The sequence below is a fragment of the Hyla sarda genome, chromosome 5 (assembly GCF_029499605.1).
Source record: "Hyla sarda isolate aHylSar1 chromosome 5, aHylSar1.hap1, whole genome shotgun sequence".
NCBI lineage: Eukaryota > Metazoa > Chordata > Amphibia > Anura > Hylidae > Hyla > Hyla sarda.
The window spans coordinates 277,805,672-277,827,816 of NC_079193.1; positions in this window are offsets into that span (position 1 = coordinate 277,805,672).

Genomic DNA, 22,145 nt, shown 5'->3' on the forward strand with positions numbered 1-22,145 from the left:
AGCCGTGCGCCTTTTGATAAATTAGGCGCACAATAGACTGGCCTAACGCTATGTAGTTTGGTCTAAATTGATGTGGGACATAGACAACTTTGATAAATCTCCCCCAATGTATTTATACCCCTTGGATTATGTTTTCTGGATAATAGCTTTGCAGCTCCTCAATATTGACTTACTAATTGTTATATCGAGGGATGTCCCGATACCATGTTTTTAAGACCGAGTACGAGTACCGATACTTTAATTCTAGTACTCACCGATACCAAATACGAGTACCGTATATACTCGAGTATAAGCCGACCCGAGTATAAGCCGAGACCCCTAATTTCAACCCAAAATCCCAGGAAAAGTTATTGACTCGAGTATAAGCCTAGGGTGGGAAATACCTCATCCCCCCCTGTCATCATCCAGACCCGTCATTAACATCCTCATCATCATCCCCTTGTCATCATCACACACATCCCCTCTTCATCATCCCCTTATCATCCCACACATCCCCCCTTCATCATCCCCTTATCATCCCACACATCCCCCCTTCATCATCCCCTTATCATCCCACACATCCCCCCTTCATCATCCCCTTGTAATCATCCCACACCCCCCCTTCATCATCCCCACCCCCCTTCATCATCCCCACACCCCCCCCCTTCATCATCCTCTTCTCATCATTCGCCCTCAGTGGTCTTCAACCTGCGGACCTCCAGAGGTTTCAAAACTACAACTCCCAGCAAGCCTGGGCAGCCATCGGCTGTCCGGGCTTGCTGGGAGTTGTAGTTTTGAAACCTCCGGAGGTCCGCAGGTTAAAGACCACTGCGGCCTTCAACATCATCCAGCCCCCTCTCACCCCCTTTAGTTCTGAGTACTCACCTCCGCTCGGCGCTGGTCCGGTCCTGCAGGGCTGTCCGGAGAGGAGGTGGTCCGGTGAGGAGGTGGTCCGGGCTGCTATCTTCACCGGGGAGGCCTCTTCTCCGCGCTTCCGGCCCGGAATAGAGGCGTTGCCTTGACAATGACGCAGAAGTACGTTGGCAATGAACGCACCTCTGCGTCGTTGTCACGGCAACGTGACTATTCTGAGGCCGGGCCCGAAGCGCTTAGAAGAGGCCTCCCCGGTGAAGATAGCAGCCCGGAACCACTATCCCACCGGACGACCTCCTCTCCGGACAGTCCTGCAGGACCGGACCAGCGCCGAGCGGAGGTGAGTATTCAGAACTAAAGGGGGTGAGAGGGGGCTGGATGATGTTGAAGGCCGCAGTGGTCTTCAACCTGCGGACCTCCGGAGGTTTCAAAACTACAACTCCCAGCAAGCCCGGACAGCCGATGGCTGCCCGGGCTTGCTGGGAGATGTAGTTTTGAAACCTCTGGAAGTCCGCAGGTTGAAGACCACTGCGGGTGGGGGAGTTCACTCGAGTATAAGCCGAGGGGGGTGTTTTCAGCACGAAAAATCGTGCTGAAAAACTCGGCTTATACTCGAGTATATACGGTACTTATATTTTAAAGGGAATCTGACACCAGGGTGACCCGGTCTCTGGCGCTGTTTACCGTATGATATGTGGGTCCTTGTTGTGTACAATGGAGACGGCTGCTGTAGTATGAGCCAAGATTTCTCTCTTCTCCATTGGACAAAACAGGGAATTTGCATTGGCGGTGAGACAGATGATCACATGGTGAGCAGCGGCAGAAACCGGGTCACCTGCACTATCTACATATAAATTTCAGTTAGTGAAGGTGGCTCTGCAGTAAGATTGCATTTTATAGTAGGTAGTATCCCCTTGCAGACATTAGCAGCAGCCCCCTGGCAGTCATTAGTAGCAGCCCCCCCCCCCCCTTGTAGACAGCTGCCCACTTTGTAGACAGCTGCCCCCCTTGTAGACAGCAGCCCCCCTTGTAGACCACAGCCCCCCTTTAGACCGTGGGCCCCCATTTAAAAAGCAGCAGCCCCCCACCCTTTAGACAGCAGCAGGGCCCCCCTTTAGACAGCAGCAGGGCCCCCCTTTAAACAGCAGCAGGGCCCCCCTTTAAACAGCAGCAGGGCCCCCCTTTAAACAGCAGCAGGGCCCCCCTTTAGACAGCAGCAGGGCCACCCCCTTTAGACAGTAGCAGGGCCACCCCCTTTAGACAGCAGCAGGGCCACCCCCTTTAGACAGCAGCAGGCCCCCCTTTAGACAGCAGCAGCCCCCCCTTTAGACAGCAGCAGGGCTCCCCCCTTTAGACAGCAGCAGGCCCCCCCTTTAGACAGCAGCAGGGCCTCCCCTTTAGATAGCAGGCCCCCCCCCCCCCGCTTAGACAACAGCAGGGCCCCCCGCTTAGACATTAGTAGCAGCCCCCTCCTTGCAGGCATCGTGTCCTCCTATGGAGGAGCATGTGACACACACGTCACTCTGCTTCCTGCGTAGCGTTACGCTGGATGCAGGGGAGGAGGTGGAGTGACGTGTGTGTCACATGCTCCTCCATTGAAGACTATGATGTGGACAGGAGGATGGAAGAATGGGGCAGCGGAGCGGCAGCAGGTATCGGGCATGGTATCGGGGACATTAAATGAGTCCCAGATACCATGCAAATGGCTAGTATCAGCCCCGATACTGATACCAGTATCGATATCGGGACATCCCTAGTTATATTCATAGCTCCCTTACGCTTACTAGTTGCTAGTATCGTAAATTTGTCATATTTTCACGTTTGGGACAATAGTAAATGTTCACAGATGTTCTGTATGATATATCACTACGTATAATCTAGATGGACTATGTTATCTATGCATTTATACTCATACTATGTTGTTCTACATAGGTCTGAGGAAGGTCTTAATTGACCGAAATGTCACTTTGTTTATTGGATTGCTAAAATAAAACTACCTCTTCTTTCACCGCAAGTGGTGTGCTTAGTGGTTTTCTACATTAATTTGTGAATATGTTACCTTACTTATTGAACAGTCATCCATTAATGTATCCAGCCTTACATTCTCTGATCCATCAATCTATACAAATGATTTGAAGCCGCTGATGATGGTATTTGTTTACAAATGGTATAACGTATCAGTAAGATAGTTTTAGAATCATACATAGAGTAAACCCATAGCAAAGATTCAAAAATGTTCTCTCTCCTTGTGTTGCCACCTCCACGCTAAGAATAAGAGAAGAGGTGTATATAGAACTCCAAGCACTGTTTTTTTTATTAAAATAAGCATTAAACTTGTAAAGTTTCCTTTTTTTTATGCATTTTGACTTATGCTTTTGCATAAATCCCTGCGATAACTTGTCATGCATGTATCAGATCAGTCAGCAGCCACACCTTTCATGACACAGAAGTAGGTATTCTTTATTAATGACTACAGTCTGTATAGTCAGTCAGTAAATAGGAGACCTGTGACCTCATAGTCTAGTCAGAGTATCACACTAAGGTTCCTGCATGTGCAGTGACTATGACATTCAGTTTATTTTTATTACTTATCATATACATTACCCAGTCTCATATTATTACGAGTTGTTAATAACCAATTTACACTTTGTTTTATTGGTTGCATTGGTTGTAAATTAGTTCCCATGGTATCTACTACATTTAATTAACTGCACTGACAAAGCAAAAACAACACATGTGCTGTTCATTGGGTAAAATGGCCTACATCAGTGTACTTTTCGAATCACTTCTTGCATGACATCAAAGGAGGCGGAGCCGTGATCGTGATCCATCAGACCCAGAGCGATGTTCGCTCAGGAGGCTGATGATAGTGGGGTGCTGCATGAAAGATTGCGGGGGTCCCCAGCGACAGGACTCCCGCGATCTGGCATCTTATCCCCTATCCTTTTGATTGGGGATAAGATGTCTTAGGGCAGGAGTATCCCTTAAATTTTACATACTGGATTAATGTAAACTTCACGGTAAAACCTCATTAAAAGCTGCACTCAGTTAGGCTCATAGGCAGCTTTCTGCCTGCAGCCACTAGAGCACTTTTACATCACTTTTTGTGTACCCTGCAGAGTGTAGAAAGAAGAGATTACATTGGTGGACTGTGAGGGAGTCAGCAGAAAGTGAGTATGTTTTTTTTTTTTTTTTGTTTTTTTTTGTAGTCTTGCATTAGAGGAAACTACCTCATGGGGGGAAACTACCTGCTGAAAGGTTCTACCTTATGGGAGAAACTACCTCCTGGGGGGATCATCTGCTGTGGAGATCTACCTAATGGGAAAATTACTTAAAGGGGAACTCCAGTGGAAAAAAAATGTTTTTAAATCAACTGGTGCAAGAAAGTTAAACATAGGTGTAAATCACTTCTGTTAAAACATCTTGAGGCTAGGATTCCACTTGTTTTTTTGTGCTGCGTTTTTTGTTGGATTAAAAAAACGCCAGTGCAATGTCCTGCGCCTGGCGTTTTCTCTGGCGTTTTTTCATTTGTGTGGAAATTGCCTTTTTGGCACCTGTTGGCGTTTTTTTTTTTTTTGGTACCCAAAATTTGTTGGGTACCAAAAAAATAAAATAAAAATGCTGCAGTGATGGAAACCATTTTATTAAACCAAATGTATATATTTTATAACAAACTTTTTATTATTTTTTTAATAAAGTGTGTGTTTCACTTTTTTTTCTAATTTTTTTTACATTTTTTTAGGTATTACTACTCCCAGCATGGAACACACTGTTCCATGCTGGGAGTAGTAGTACCTGTAGTAATAGACAGATCGCCCTGGGTCTCAGTCCTGACACCCGATGCAATCGTCCATTATATAGCACAGATGCCGCTGTATACAGCGCTCACATCTCTGCTCTGTACTCCGGCCAGTGATGTGAATTCACTCATTCATATTTTCCACCCAGAGCTGTGATTGGTCGGATGGTTGCAGCCAATCACAGCTCTGAGGCAAATATCAATGAGTGAGTGGCCGGCCCGGAGTAAAATGCAAAGCAGGGATGCGAGCGATGTATACATCAGTAGTCAGTAGTGACATCCACTGTGATGTGTCCTTAAGCAGGCACTACTACTCCCAAGATGGAGCACACTCTGCCTCATGCTGTGAGCTGTAGTATCTGCATTAATAGACAGATCGCAGCGAGTGTAACTTCTGACACCCGCTGCGATCTGTCTATTAATGCAGGTACTACAGCTCCCAGCATGAGGCAGAGTGTGCTCCATCTTGGGAGTAGTAGTACCTGCAGTTATGGGACGATCACGGCGGGTATCACTCCTGACACCCGCTGTAATCCACCTGTATAATGTATAGATGCAGCGGCCGCTTTCCTATGGTCCCCTGCACGGCCGTATATATACACGCATATTCCTATTTCTCACAGAGAGCTGTGATTGGCTGGAACCATCTGGCCAATCACAGCTCTATGGGAAATATTAATATGTGTATATATACGTCAGGGTATGGGACCATAGAAGAGCGCCCGCCTCATCTATAAATTATACAGGAGGATCGCAGTGGGCGATCTGTCTATTAGTACAGGTACTACTACTCCCATCATGGAACAGTGTGTTCCATGCTGGGAGTAGTAGTAATAACAAAAAAAATTAAAAAAATAAAGAAAAAATGTGAAAAACATACACACAATACATTTTTATAATTGTCGGCTACATTTTTATTTCCCCGCCGACATAAATTGATCCCTGTGTAAAAAGTAATAAAACATTTTTTATAAAAAAAAAAAAACAGATACAATTTTTTCCTTCACTACTGTATCTTTTATTTTTTTTTAATGGTACCCTACGAAATATCTCCATCACTTTTTTGGATTGCTAAATTCCCAAAAAGATTAAAAACCGCCCGCAAAAACGCCAAAGTTAAAACCCACACATCTTTTTCTTGGTGTTTTCTCACTCCCATAGACTTCTATTGGTGCAAAACGCCACGATTTTGACTAAAATCGCCGTTTTGAGTTACATACAGCGTTTTTTTGGAAAACGCAAAGGAGCTGAAAAAACGCCAAAAAAGTGAAACAATGCCAAAAGGATTATAAAAACGCCAAAGTGAAAAAACGCCAAGTGGAATTAGAAATTTGCGATTTCTCATTTATTTACAGCTAACATCTGGCCGCAGCGTTTTTTGTCCAAAAAAACGCCACGCAGCAGAATTGGCGTTTTTCTTGGCATTTTGACAAAAAACAAAAAACAAGTGGAATCCTAGTCTTACCCTTCTAGTACTTATCAGCTGCTGTATACTACAGATATACTAGAGAGAAATTTGTGAAGTTCTTTTCTGTCTGACCACAGTGCTCTCTGCTGACACCTCTGTCCGTGTCAGTAACTGTCTAGAGCAGGAGAGGTTTTCTATGGGGATATGATTCTAATCTGGACAGTTCCTCACACAGACAGAGGCGTCAGCAGAGAGCACTGTTGTCAGACAGTAAAGCAATTCACAAATTTCTCTGTTTTATACAGCAGCTATTAAGTAATGGAAGGATTAAGATTTTTTAATAGAAGTAATTTACAAATCTGTTTAACTTTGAAGGGGTATTCCAGGAAAAAACTTTTTTTTAAATATAATATAAAGAGTACATTGCAGCCATAGTAGCTCCTCGTGCTTATTAAACAATGTTATAGAACAGATGGGAAGGTTAACAGCTACTATATATTCTACTATACGTATTAAAAGAGAAATTATTTTGGTAAATACATTTAATAAATCCAGACATTACTACACTAGATCTGATTGCTACTTCCTGCAATATAAATTATAATATTGTGGTAATGATAGTAAAAATGTTGTCATTAAACTCAGTTTTAATCATAGGATTAATACATGTCTTAAATTGTCAAATTACTCACATGTAATTGCTGTAACCGTAATCTCCAAATGACCAGTTGTAATACAGAACCGATGACAGTCATAATTATTCAGACAATTTTTTGTCATACTAAAACTGATTACTGTGGTATTCTATTGCCATAATGACCCCACGGCTCTAGACAGAATGACACGCCACTCAGCAAGCAGAGGTAATCGCTTGTACCGGCCCCAACTGACAGGCACCATTGAGAGAAGTCATGCACTGCCCCATAAGGTCCTGCACTGGGCATAGCGTAAAGACTTTATTGTGTTCACAACTTTCTTTAATAGATAAGAACTACAGCTGTATCAATCTAAATATATAAATACACATGTATATAAATACACATGATCAAATACCATAAAACCTGCCAAGTGTACTTAGTTTTCTTTATTTTTATTTCTCATCACTTTACAATTTACATAGAAGACTTAGTAAGTGTTCTGGCCAAACAGAGAAGGCTACGCCTTCTCTGTTTGGCCAGAACACTTACTAAGTCTTCTATGTTCACACCTTGGAATTTCCATGCAGAATTCTGCACGTTGATTCCAGAGCAGCAGAGTCCCGTTGTATTCAATGGGATTCTGCTGCGCTGTGATGTTTCTGGCACAGAAATTCTGATTTCCGTGTCCGCAGAAAGAGTGAACCTGTTCATTCTTTCTGCGGACTCTGCGTGGAATACATAGACATACAATTTATGAGGAGGTGCAGTCCCGCAGTCTCCAAAATGTCAGCACAGAGATTTTCCGTGCGGACATTCCAAGGTTACTTCTGATGTGAACATAGCCTTACTGGTTACTGATACATGGGCATATTATACATATATTCCCTTCTACCTACTACCATGATGTAGACCAGTTACAACGCTACATTGGAGATGCCGCACAGGTGCAAAATACTGATGAACAACCACTCATAACCTTCTATTCATGAGGGGAGACGTTACCTATTATTATAGTTGCGCACAGATAAGTAATACAAAGGATGCCAGTTGCATGATAAGGTAAGGCACCATGCTGGCTTACAACCTATTAGTGTTCCAATATTATTCAGGTACACAGCTGTGCTATGGGATGATTTACAAAATACAGTGCTATAGATAGCATGTAGGGGTTAATAGATTTGGAAAATGCTATGTACGCAGAAAGATGAGGCATAGGGACAAGAGAAGGATCACACTAAGGAAGGGGTTACACTAAGCTTTGAACTGTTGCTGTTGCTGATAAAAGCTGAAAGAAGGGGGAGAGAAGAATGAATTGCAACATTGTAAACATACAGAAGTAGGTACACTGGTTTTAACAATAGATTCCCAGAGCTTAATAAGTGGTCAGAGATGAAAAGGAAGCCTGGATTTACCTTTGAGGAACAGTATGGATCTTCTTCAGCAAATAGACTGCAGGTACACAGCCCATGTAACCATTTAAAGTGTTGTAAGCTGTTATAGTAAGCCCATCAGAAGCCAACGTATCAAAAAGGGGTACCACAAACCACCAGAAGTTGACAGAAAGATAAAGAATAATAGCTTAATGCCCTTAATAATTTGGTTACAGAACAATAGGAAGCTGAAAATGTAATGTTAAATGCTATAGACAGTGGTCTTAGTCAAATCTGCAATGACTAGCGGGATCTAACAGCTTTATACTGTATGCCACTGGAGGGAGGGGTTATGGGTAGGTGCACAGGAGCTCCTTACCGGGAAGTAACTAACTCCTGCAGTGAAACATGTCAATTACATAATGTGCAACTTTTGTTTATATCTTTTATTAGCTACTAATTCAAAATTTAGCTACATTTTTTTTTTTTAGGGGGCAATAATTTTTTTTACCTATATTATTCAACATTTTAGTTTTTTAGGGTAGTGTAGTATGCATATTTTCTGGAGCTGATTTTACTACCCATTGACTTCCGTGAGTTGAAAAATGCACAGTAGCAAATATGCAGCAAAATACCGCACATGTGACCTTAATCTTAAGTGAAGGAGCATTACTGTATGCGTATGTGTGAAATACATTTTCATAAATATTGTTGTGGAATAAAATTCTCATGGCTCCCTTGATGTACTTTGTTCAAGCTTGATGAGATTATGTGCATGCAGGCAGAAGAGGGGTAACCTCCAGATTTTCACCCTGCAGGTATCCTACAGTATCCTGTGCATATTTGACTCTCAGGATTTGAAGCTGCATTCAGGCATTTAGTTTACATTGAACTCTGCGGCATGAAATCTGTAGCTTCAGAATCCTGCACATCAAATATGCGCAGGATACTGTACATGTGAATATACCCTTAGTGCTTGTTCACACTGGTGGATTTCAGTACAAGTTAGCAGCGTGTTTCTCTCTGCAAGTTTGAATGGTGGTGGACTCCTCTTAGCAGATTTTGGGCAATGGAATTTCTGCTGTGGAAAATCCGTCACAGACCCCAGTGATGTCAATTGAGTCTGTGGCGGATTTTCCGCAGCGGAAATTCTGCTGATGAAAATCTGCTGTGGAGAGCCTGCCCCCAATCAAAGTCACAGCTGTAAATACGCTCTTACCTTGCAATGAAATCCGCCCGTGTGAACAACCCTCAAGGAGGTATTTATATACACACTGCGGATTGAAAGTTGAAAAATCCACAATTGCAGAACTACAAGTTCAAATCTGCAGAGGATCCTGTGTGTGTCCATAGGTTAGATAGGGGCCAAAAGAGTCTCCAACAAAATCCTGTAAAAAAAAATAAAAATAAATACATTTTAGTTTATGGGTAACAGAAGCCAGTGTTAGCTTTCTTGGCATATAAACTGAATTTAGGTGAAACACATATTCTGAACCACCTACTTCTGTTTCCAAGACTTTGCTCATTGCTGCATCAATTCTTTGAAATGTGCTTCATTCCCAGCATCCACAGTTAACAGGTTGTCCATGTATTTCTTTTTACAGGTAGCTAAGGCCAGGTTGGGGTAAAAATAATAAAAGAAACAAGTACTCCCTGCCATGATCCCTCTCCACCTCCATACCAATGGTGACTGGCCCTCTCACTCATCCTCATCGGAAAAAGGAAGTTCCCACTCAGCCGACCAGTAACTGAGGTGGGTCACCACTGAAGCCATTGGTTGGCTGGGCAAACACCTCTTTGTGTGAGACCAAGACCATGAGAAATGCTGCACAGCGGGATACAGCACAATAGGAATGGCAGTAATGGGGGGTAACCTAGATAACCTTATTAACCTCTTAAAGATGCAGGGCGTACCTGTACGCCCTGCGCCTGGTCCCGGCGTTTAAAACGGGGTCACGCCGTGACCCCGCATCACACCAGGTAGGTCCCAGGTGCTAATTATAGCCGGTACCCTGGGCTAATAGCGCGCAGCACAGATTGTTGTGTCGCGCGCTATTAACACTTCAGATGCGGCGATCAAAGTTGATCGCCGCGTCAAAAATGAAAGTAAAAGCTTCCCGGCAGCTCAGTTGGGCTGATCGTGACTATCTCAAAAAAATCACAATGTCCCGACCAGCTAGGACGCGAGCAGAGGCCCCCTTACCTTGCTCCGTCGCGTCCGATCGGCTTGAGCAATCAACACCCTATTACGCTGATCCAAGCAAAGCTATGGCTTTGCAGGGATCAGGGTAAAAGATCAGTGTATGCAGTGTTATAGCCCCCTATGGGAGCTATAGCACTGCAAAAAAAAAGTGGAAAAAAAAAGTTAATAAAGGTCATTTAACCCCTTCCCTAATAAAAGTTTGAATCGCCCCCTTTTCCCATAAAAAAAACTGTGTAAATAAAAATAAACATATGTGGTATCGTCGCGTGCATAAATTTCCGAACTATAAAAATATATCATTAATTAAACCGCATGGTCAATGGCGTACGCGCAAAAAAAATTTAAAGTCCAAAATAGCGTATTTTTGTTCACTTTTTATATCATAAAAAAATGAATAAAAAGCGATTAAAAAGTCCGATCAATGCAAAAATGGTACCGATAAAAACTTCAGAACATGGCACAATAAAATTAGTCCTCAAACTGGCCCGTACACAGAAAAATAAAAAAGTTATAAGGGTCAGAAAATGAAAATTTTAAATGTATAAATTTTCCAGCATGTAGTTATGATTTTTTTCCAGAAGTGCAAGAAAATCAAACCTATATAATTAGGGTATCATTGTAACCATATGGACCTACAGAATAAAGAGAAGGTGTCATTTTTACTGAAAAATGCACTGCGTAGAAACGGAAGCCCCCAAAAGTTACAAAATTAAATTTTTTCTTCAATTTTGTCGCACAATTTTTTTTCCGTTTCGCCGTGGATTTTTGGGTAAAATGACTGATGTCATTAAAAAGTAGAATTGGTAACGCAAAAAATAAGTCATAATATGGAATTTTATGCAAAAAATTTTAAACGTTATGATTTTTAGAAGGTGATGTGGAAAAAATGAAAATGGAAAAACGCTGAGTCCTTAAAGGGTACCTCTCATCAAATAAACTTTTAGATTAATAGATTAATGAATGTTGAATAACTTTCCAATAGCATGTTAATGAAAAATATGCTTCTTTCTATTGTATTTTTCCCGATCAGTCCTGTCAGCAAGCATTTCTGACTCATGCTGGAGTCCTAAACACTCAGAGCTGCCAGCCTGCTTTGTTCACAGCCCAACAGGCTGTGAACAAAGCAGGCTGGCAGCTCTGAGTGTTCTCCTTTAAGAACAAAGCAGACTGGCAGCTCGTAGTGTTTAGGACTCCAGCATGAGTCTGAAATGCTTGCTTCCAGGACTGGTAGGGAGACCCCTAGTGGTCATTTCTTCAAAGTGGAAAATTAAATAGAAAGAAGGATATTTTTTAATAACATGCAATTGTAAAGTTATTCTGTATACATTAATCTATAATATATCAAAAGTTTTTTTGATGAGAGGTACCCTTTAAGGGGTTAAACATAACATAAAACACATCTTTCTAGACAGATATTTTACACTCCATCAGCTTAATCTTCTTAATACCCGCTTCCTTATCACAATTTTTTTACAGAACCTGATCCCATAATTTAACAGTAACCCAATACTTTATACACTTAATATACAAAGACGCTGGATGAATGACTAGCTCATGCAGGTTTATGTGTACTACACTGATTAGTATCAAAAATGGCTGAAGCATTGTACAAAATCAGCAATTCTTACCCATTGTGTCAGCCCTGGTTCCTAATAGACAAATAGTTCTTGTAAGTAGGGTCCTCACACTTCTTTTAGATATTGATAATTAGTTTATAACTACATAAGGTCTGATTTAATCTGTACATGTACATCATTTTAGGGAAATGTTTTACTTCATCAAATAAAGCACACTAGCGTGAAACAGCTGTAACACTGGTTTGGTCTGTGGGCAACTGCATCCTTTTTTATTGTCCTTCACCCACTGTTAATTTCCATGCTATGAACTTTGTCTACTGTTATGAAGTGTTATAGAGGCACTGTGGAATCGGAAAAATAATTGGCTTTTTAAAGGGGTACTCCGGCGCTTAGACATCTTATCCAAAATCCAAAGGATAGGGGATAAGATGCCTGATCGCGGAAGTCCCGCCACTGGGGACCCCTGTGATCTTGCACGCCGCACCCCGTTTAAAATCAGTCCCCGGAGCGTTTTTGCTCCGGGTCCGATTACTGTAGATCACGGGCCAGAGCGTTGTGACGTCAAGGCTCCGCCCCGTGTGATGTCATGCTCCGCCCCCTCAATGCAAGCCTATGGGAGGGGGCGTGACATCACATGGGGCGGGGCTTTGACGTCACAACGCTCCGGCCCCGTGATCGACAGTAATCGGACACAGAGCGAACACGCTCCGGGGACTAATTTTAAATGGGGTGCGGCGTGCAAGATCACGGGGGTCCCCAGCGGCGTGACCCCCGCGATCAGGCATCTTATTCCCTATCCTTTGGATAGGGGATAAGATGTCTAAGCGCCGGAGAACCCCTTTAAATCATTATTTTACCAATGCATACACTAACAGATGTTTTATAATTGAATTCGACAGAACTCAAATACTGGGAAAAAAAATAAAAAATAAGACAAATTTTAAGCAGGAAAAAACACAATTTTCCAGCCCATAAAATGGGCAAAGAGACATTGGTTGAGCAAGGTTCTCAGAAGACACTGTACAAAAGGTCCAGTGCATGTGCAGTACATAAGATGACGCTACAACAGGTGCTGCTATTTTTAGGAATGATAGTTATATAAGGGTAGTGCCAAGGAATATAAACAGCAGTAAAGCCATATAGCCATAAAATATTAGTTCATATTGTGCTTCCATATAATTATAATGTGGCTTCAGTGCTGATCCACCAAACTCACATATTCTGTTTGAACGAAACCCCATATTTTACTATTTGCAAACTACACTGTAAAATGTTACTAACTTTTCGATCATTTAGTCAATTGCCCAACAATAGTCAGTGCTTTCCATTCAGTATATGGTAGATGTTTAACAATTAACCTGGTTAAAGAGGACAAAATGCAACTATACTTAGGGTGTGTTCACACCTTCAGTTTTTTCTTCTTGCAATTATTTAATACACTAGAAAAAGACCTGGAAAGATTTCCTTTACATGTTTCCTGCATGTATGATCTGTTCCTGGCTTTCTATTCAATAACTGCAATTAAATACCTGAACATGTGAATGAAACACCTTTAAAAAACAATACAAACTAAATTAATCCCAAATAATTAACCTGTTCAATCAAGAGTCAGAGTCACATGGCATGATGCGAAGGTGGGTATTCCAGGGTGGATCACTTAATTAGCCGGGAGGATGAGTCCTTCAGATACAATACTCTCAGGGCAAAGCTTGTATGAATGATAGAGACACACCCTATAAACCAAGCGAACATGAGAAAAGAAATCACACAGTAAATGCTCTAAGTCAGCACTTTTGCAAGTACAAGAACCAGACAGACAGACCCAGCAAGAGTCTGTCAGCATTGTCTTTTATTTTCTCAGGCACCTTCTCCATTTCTACAGCTTGTAAAACCTCCTGTTCTATTTTCTGTTTGAATGTCTCATTCACTCTCAGTACTTCACACACACAATGAGGGAAATTTAGCAATTCCTGTGCAGAGGAAGAGTGGAGAAATTATTCAGATTCCTGATTTCATTTTTCAGAGGCCTTTTTAAAGGGGAACTCCGCTTCTCTGCGGGAGACATGACATCATGGCCACGCCCCTCATGATGTCATGCCCCCCCCCCCCCAATGCAAGGTTATGGGAGGGGGCATGGCTGCCCTCCCATAGACTTGCATTGAGGGGGCCTTGTGTGATGTTATGAGGGGCGTGGCTGTGACATCCCAACCCCACCGCCCGCACCCAGCGTTCTAAATGAACACTAGGTGCTGCATAGAGATCGTGGGAGTCCCAGCTGCAGGACCCCCACGATGTCTGGGGGTAGAGTATCCCTTTAAGAATTAAAGAAGCAATCTGATTGGTTGCTATGGTCAACTGCTCCACTTTTCCTCGGCACAAATTTTGAAAAATCTCCCCCAGTGTTCTTAAATGGGTTTTCTATTGAAGGCCTATCCACAAGATCAGCTGTTCAACGCCCACATTACACAGGGCATCGGGCCAAAAGCAATCGGCTCCATGTAGTGTTAAGTAGATTGTGTAGTTTCCAAAATGGGGTCACATGTGGGGGGAGGGGGGCAACATGTGACCCCATTTTGGAAACTACACCGCACACCAAATGTAAAAAGGGGTGCAGTGAGCATTTACACCCCACTGGTGTCTGACAGATTTTTTTGAACAGTGGTTCATGAAAATGAAAAATGTAATATTTCATTTGCACAGCCCAATGTTCCAAAGATCTGTCAAACGCCATTGGGGTGGAAATGCTCACTGCACCCTTTATTACATTCCGTGAGGCGTGTAGTTTCCGAAATAGGGTCACATGTGGGGGGGGTCCACTGTTCTGGCACAATGGTGGCTTTGTAAACGCACATGGTCCCTGACTCCCATTCCAGACAAATTCTCTCTCCAAAAGCTCAATGTCGCTCCTTCTCTTCTGAGCATTGTATTTCACTCGCAGAGAACTTTATATTCATGTGTGCAGTATTTCCATACTCAGAAGAAGTGGGGTTAAACATTTTGGTAGGCTTTTGTCCTATTACCCCTTGTGAAAATGAACAATTTGGGGTAACACCAGCATTTTAGTGAAAAAGTCAAATTTTTCATTTTCACGTTCAACTTTAGCGTAAATTTGTCAAACACCTGTGGGGTGTTCGTTTTTACAGGGGTAATAGGAGAAAAAGCCTGTCAAAATTTGTAACACAATTTCTTCTGGGTATGGAAATACCCCATATGTGGATGTAAAGTGCTCTGCTGGCGAACTACAATACTCAGAAGAGAAGGAGCGCCATTGGGCTTTTGGAAAGAGAATTTGGTTGGAATTGAAGTCGGGGGCCTTGTGCGTTTACAAAGCCCCCGTGCTACCAGAACAGTGGACCCCCCCGTGGTTCTGGCACCATGGAGGCTTTGTAAAGACACATGGCATACAATTCCAGTTAAATTCTCTCTCTCTCAATAGCGCTCCTTCTCTTCTGAGCCCTGTAGTGCACCCGCAGAGCACTTTATATCCACATACGGGGTATTTCCATACTCAGAAAAAATGGTGTTACAAATTTTGGGGGGCTTTTTCTCCTATCATCCCTTGTGAAAATAAAAACTTTGGGGTAACACCAGCATTTTAGTGAAAAAAAATCAGATTTTTCATTTTCACGTCCAACTTTAACGAAAATTTGTCAAACACCTGTGGGGTGTTAAGGCTCACTATATACTTTATTACGCTCCATGAGGGGTGAAGTTTCCAAAATAGGGTCACATGTGGGTGATTTTTTTTTGCGCTTATGTCAGAACCGCTGTAACTATCAGCCACCCTTGTGCAAATCACCAATTTAGACCTCAAATGTACATAGTGCGCTCACACTTCTGAGCCATGTTGTTCGCCAGCAGAGTACTTTACACACACCTATGGGGAATTTCCGTACTCAGGAGAAATTACTTTATAAATTTTGAGGTTCTTTTTTTCCTTTTACCTCTTGTAAAAATGAAAAGTATGGGGCAACACCAGCATGTTAGTGTAAAATGTTTTATTTTTTTACACTAACATGCTGGTGTAGACCCCCAACTTATCTTTTCATATGGGGTAAAAGGAGAAAAAGCCCCCCAAAATTTGTTAGGCAATGAGTTCGGAAATACCCCATATGTGGCCCTAAACTGTTGCCTTGTAATACGACAGGGCTCCGAAGTGAAAGAGCACCATGCGCATTTGAGGCCTAAATTAGGGATTTGCATAAGGACAGACACGGCAGTGTTCCCCAAACAGGGTGCCTACTGGTGTTGCAAAACTCCCAGCATACCTGAACAGTCAATAGCTGTCCAGCAATACTGGGAGTTATTTTGCAACAGCTGGAGACTCTGTTTTGGAAACACTGCTGTATGAGACTTTTTTAATTTTCATTGGGTGGTGGGGGGCAGTGTAGGGGGGTGTATATGTAGTGTTTTACCTTTTATTTTGTGTAAGTGTAGTGTAGAGTTTTTAGGGTGCATTCACACAGGCAGGGGTTCACAGCGAGTTTCCCGCTGGGAGTTTGAGCTGAGGCGGAAAACTTTGACCCCCCCTCCCCCCGCCCCTGCCCTGCGATTCGCCGCTCAGTCCTGATCGGCCAAACGCAGGGGATAGGAGGAGGTGGCACCCCTGCCACCTCGCTCCTATCCTTTAGGATGATCGGGGCTGTCTCTGACAGCTCCAATTATCCCTATATTCCGGGCTATCGAGTCACCAGAGACCCGATAAGCCCGGAAACGCCGTGATTCACTGGTCAGAATTGACCGGCAAATCACGGCGATCGCTGACAAGGGGGGCTCTCAGGACCCCCCTGGGCAGTCATTCCATTACGATCACCGCGTCCAGAGACGCAGTGATCAAGGAACACAGCACCGTAAATGTGACTCTTAGCAGCGCCATACATTTACGGCGCTCAATGTTAAATCTGTTTAACTTTCTGGCACCAGTTGATTTAAAAAAAAAAAGTTTTCCACGGGAGTTCCCCTTTAAAGGGGTTCTCTGGTGCTTAGACATCTTATTCCCGATCCAAAGGATAGGGGATAAGATGCCTGATCGCGGGGTCCCGCCACGATCTTGCACGAGGCACCCCGTTTATAATCAGTCCCCGGAGCGTGTTCGCTCCGGGTTTGATTACCGGTGACCACAGGGCCGATGGCGTGTGACGTCACGCCTCTGCCCCCGTGTGACATCATTCTCCGCCCCTCAATGTAAGCCTATGGGAGGGGGCGTGACAGCTATCGGGCCCCCTCCCATAGGCTTGCTTTGAGGGGCGGAGCATGACATCACACAGGGGCGGAGGCATGACGTCACACGCCGTCGGCCCTGTGGTCGCCAATAATCAGACCCGAAACGAACACGCTCCCGGGACTGATTACAAACGGGGTGCCTCGTGCAAGATCACTGGGGTCCCCAGTGGCGGGACTCCGCGATCAGGCATCTGATCCCCTATCTTTTGGACAGGGGATAAGATGTCTAAGCATCGGAGAACCCCTTTAAATTGCAGTATGCTGAGACCATGGCTTTTTTTTTTATTTTTATTTATTTTTTTTTTTTTTAAGAAATCTGTTTTTTTAAGGCAAAAAAGGCAATCATAAATGGGTTTACCACTGGCTCTTTTTGTTTGTTATTTTTTACATCACCTGAGTCACATGATATAAGACTCCCATAACTTGTCATTAGAAAAACGCAGGGAGAAAAACGCCAAGGAAAAAAATGCCAAGACTAAAACCCACTATTTTTGAAAAAAATTACACAAAACTGCATCTTGGGGTGCAAAATGACAGGGCATTTTTTTGTGTTTTCTTTTTTTTATTTTAACACAAAAAATTAATAGAAACATAGCCCCTAAATGGTTAAACTTTGCCATTTCTGTGCAAAATTGTGCAAGTTTAGAGGCTCTGCACCTCAGGCGTGGCTTGATAAATGTCCCCCCAATGTGTTGTGTGGGTACAACCTTTATTTCCATGTGATTAGGAAAAGTCTGAAGTATAACACATGCAGATGCAAATTTTGCATAGATTCTCAGCACATTTATTTCCCCTTGTTTTTTTTTGTTTTTTTGTAGACTACGTAAAAGTTACCATCTTACGTTAGTGTCTTAAGGTGTTAATCATCTGCTCCAGTATGTAGTTCCACAGGTTTGTAGACAGGTGAACTGGAGCAAATGACTGGCACAATATCCGAGCGTACAATCCTTTATATATTTCTTTCTATCTATAGTGGCTGAACCTTGCACCAATTCCCTATCTGAACGTATGTGTTTCGATAAGAATACTCAGTTACTAAGTAACAATCAAGCAGTGCCAGTGTGAGTCAGTGCCAGTAACAATCCCACTGCATTAATAGACCCTTCCAGATTCTTCTTTGTTATCAGTGTTAGTTTTCCAAACATATAATACAACAGAACATGAAACTGAGTTGTACTGAGAAAGTGTCCTCACTCCTCGTGAAAAAGGGAGTGATCAATGGCAGTCATCCAAACTGAGCTGAAACAATAATTTGGAACGTCTGCAGCGTACACACCCAATAGAGAACAGAAGCCGTGTTTCATATTTTGATGAGTGTTTAGTTTCCTTATACGCTGTACAGCGGACGTTTATATGTCAACAAAAGTAAATTCACAAATCAGATTCCACTCCATATAATCTAGACAGGCAAAGGATTGCGGGCATGAAACACTGTGTTTCACGTGTCATGAAGTACAGAGGTGTGACTAGGGCTGGGCAGGAGAGGACGGTGACCGCAGCATTTTAGAGGTTGTATATAGAAGGAAGCAAAAATGGGTGAGAGGAGGGGGAACAATGTGCATAGTAATTTAAACCTGCAGAAGGCATTGTTATACCAAGGTGTGTTTCTCTATAACTGTATTATTACACTGTTTTGCCAGAACCTTTTGTGGCCTTAGATACTAGGATACACTGAAAGAAGAAAATACAGTGGTCCCTCAACATACGATGGTAATCCGTTCCAAACAGACCATCGTTAGTTGAAACCATTGTATGTTGAGGGATCGGTGCAATGTGAAGTATAGGACAGGGGTCTACAACCTGCGGACCTCCAGATGTTGCAAAACTACAACACCCAGCATGCCCGGACAGCCGTTGGCTGTCCGGGCATGCTGGGAGTTGTAGTTTTGCAACATCTGGAGGTCCGCAGGTTGAAAACGACTGGTAGAGGAAGTTGTACTCATCTGTCCCTGCCGCTCCAGACCTTCACCGCTTGTTACCGCTGCCCTGGATGTCGCCTTCCATCGCTGTCGCCGCGTCCCCGGGGTGTTCCCGACGCTCCGGCAAGGTCTCTGCTTCCCCGGCATCCTCGCTCTCCGTCGCCACCATCACGTTGTTACGCACGCCGCTCCTATTGAATGACGGGACGGTGTGTGCAGCGACGTGATGACGACGATGGAGAGCACCGACGATGCAGGGGATCCCGAAGAGGACGCGCCGGACTACTGAGGAAAGGGTTATATTATACAACCCTGAAACGCGTCTAGTCTTTTATGCATGACCACTGGCATATACGCTATTTAGGAATTGTGCCTATTTATGAATTGTGCCCATCAACCACGGCTGGTTTACCTCTCATGAACTGCTAAAACCATCAGACATTGCATAATATCTCTGGTGCAACGAACCCGGCTCCAGCAGCAGCTGACGCCACACGCCGGCAACACGAGGTGAGCTCCTCGTATCCAGCGCATGGTCCCCGTCTCCATCCAGCCAGCGGTGAGGTCTTACCATCTCCAGCGCTTGCCAGCACCAGCGTCCTCCCGGCGTTCTGCGACCATCGGCGCCTGCCAGCGCCATCAGCCAGAAGTGACCGCCACCGCTCCTACTTGGATCTTGCTGGATTACACCGTTACCATCTGGGACCGTTGCACAGAGGACCCAGTGTACTGACACCATCTAGACACTGCGGTAACAATGCCTCCTACCCAGGTTGCCACTACAAGGATCGGTAACATAAATTTGAAACTGTTGCAGATATTACAAAAAGGATACATTTTATTCTGAGCATTCAAAGAGGGAAACAATTACTTAAAGGGGTAGTCCAGTGGTGAAAAACTTATCCCCTATCCTAAGGATAGGGGATAAGTTTGAGATCGCAGGGGGTCCGACCGCTGGGGCCCCCTGCGATCTCTCTGTACGGGGCCCCGGCTCTCCGGCCAGATAGCGGGTGTCGACCCCCGCACGAAGCGGCGGCCGACACGCCCCCTCAATACATCTCAATGGCAGAGCCGGAGATTGCCGAAGGCAGCGCTTCGGCTCTGCCATAGAGTTGTATTGAGGGGGTGTGTCGGCCACCGCTTCGTGCGGAGGTCGACACGCCCCCTTCCCGTGGGCTGTCGGGGCTCCGTACAGGAGATCGCAGGGGGCCCCAGCAGTCGGACCCCCCGCGATCTGCAACTTATCCCCTATCCTTAAGATAGGGGATAAGTTGTTCATCACTGAGTCACCACTGGACTACTCCTTTAAGCACTTTCAGCTACATTTTGCTTGTCTTGTGCAGTCGGTGTCTGCGTATTAGCAGACGAACACCAGCTGCACATTAGAAATTAAATTTATGTCAGTGATATTGTCATAATATATGCTATTTTAATTTTATGCATAATTATTATTGAATGGTTGCTTTTATTATATATGTTCTTCTCACATGGGCCCTGTGAGAAGTAACTAATCATAGTTTATATATCATTTTAATAAATTGTTTATATCATTATTATTGAAGCACGATCCAGAGAATCATTTATATAAATACCCATAATCACACTCACTCACTTAGAAGGTCCGGGCAATTTTTTACCATTGGTTTTCCTTTTTGAGCAATTAAGGTATAGTTGCATGCCCTAGTTTGACCTCGGTGTGTATCAATAATTGTGAGCTGCACATACACCCTTTTTTATCTTAATTTACAAATCTGTTTCACTTTCTGGCACCAGTTGATTTAAAAAAAAAAGTTTTCCACCAGAGTACCCCTTTAAATATTAAGAGGAATTGAATGCTAAGAGGAACACTTCTAAAACAGGCTTAAAGGGGTACTCCGCTGCTCAGCATTTGTAACAAACTGTTCCGAACGCTGGAGCCAGCGACGGGAGCTTGTGATGTCATAGCCCCGCCCAATTATGACATCACACCCCGCCCCCTCAATGCAAGTCTATGGGAGGGGGCGTGGCAGCTGTCACTCCCCTCCCATAGACTTGCTTTGAGGGGGAGGGGTATGACGTCATGAGGGGGTGGGGCTATGATGTCACAAGCTCCCGTCGCTGGCTCCAGCATTCGGAACAGTTTGTTCCAAACGCTGAGCAGCGGAGTACCCCTTTATATAATATGCTTTCAATAGCATCAAAATAGAGTAGAGATTGCCAGGAAGTGGTTGTTATTAGAGATAGTGAACGTGTCCAGGTGTCAGGATGCAGACACACTAACATGTGTGGAAATGCTGCATCAATTTCCTTATCATCTTTAAATCCAAAAAATACAAGATTTACAGAGTTACATAATCATAAATGACTATAACAATAGTTTTTTTTTTTTTGTTTTTTTTTTACAATAAGCACTATTATTACATCAAAACATTCCTCTCAGCACATTGGCACTGTTTTAATTGTTTATCAGAATTTACTAAACGTTGACATTTTATGTGTAAAATTATAAAAATTATGAATATGTTTATGGATTCCAATAAGAAGAAAAATACAGATAATAATAAAAAAGAAATTGATAGCTTCACATTAAATTATTGTATACAACAACTTTCAAGCAAAAATATGATCATGGCCACAATTCAGTATAGTATAGCTCATAGACAATGTATTTTATTTTATGCGCTGATTTTCATCTGTAATCTGCGAAAAATATTTTTCCACATGCTGTCCGGGCATGCAGGGAGTTGTAGTTTTGCAACATCTGGAGGTCCGCAGGTTGAAGACGACTGGTAGTGGAAGTTGTACTCACGTGTCCCCGCCGCTCCAGACCTTCACCACTCGTCACCGCTGCCCTGGATGTCGCCTTCCATCGCTGTCGCCGCGTCCCCGGGGTGTTCCTGATGCTCCGGCAAGGTCTCTGCTTCCCCAGCATCCTCGCACTCATATCGCCGCCATCACGTTGTTACGCGCGCCGCTCCTATTGGATGACAGGACGGTGTGCGCAGCGTCGTGATGACGATGATGGAGAGCACAGACGATGCAGGGGATCCTGAAGAGGACGCGCCGGAGCCGCGAGGACAGGTAAGTGATCGTCAGCGGACCACACGGGGCACTGTAAATGGCTATCCAGTGGCAGCTGAAGCAGTCTGCACTGCCGGATAGCCGTTTATGTGATGG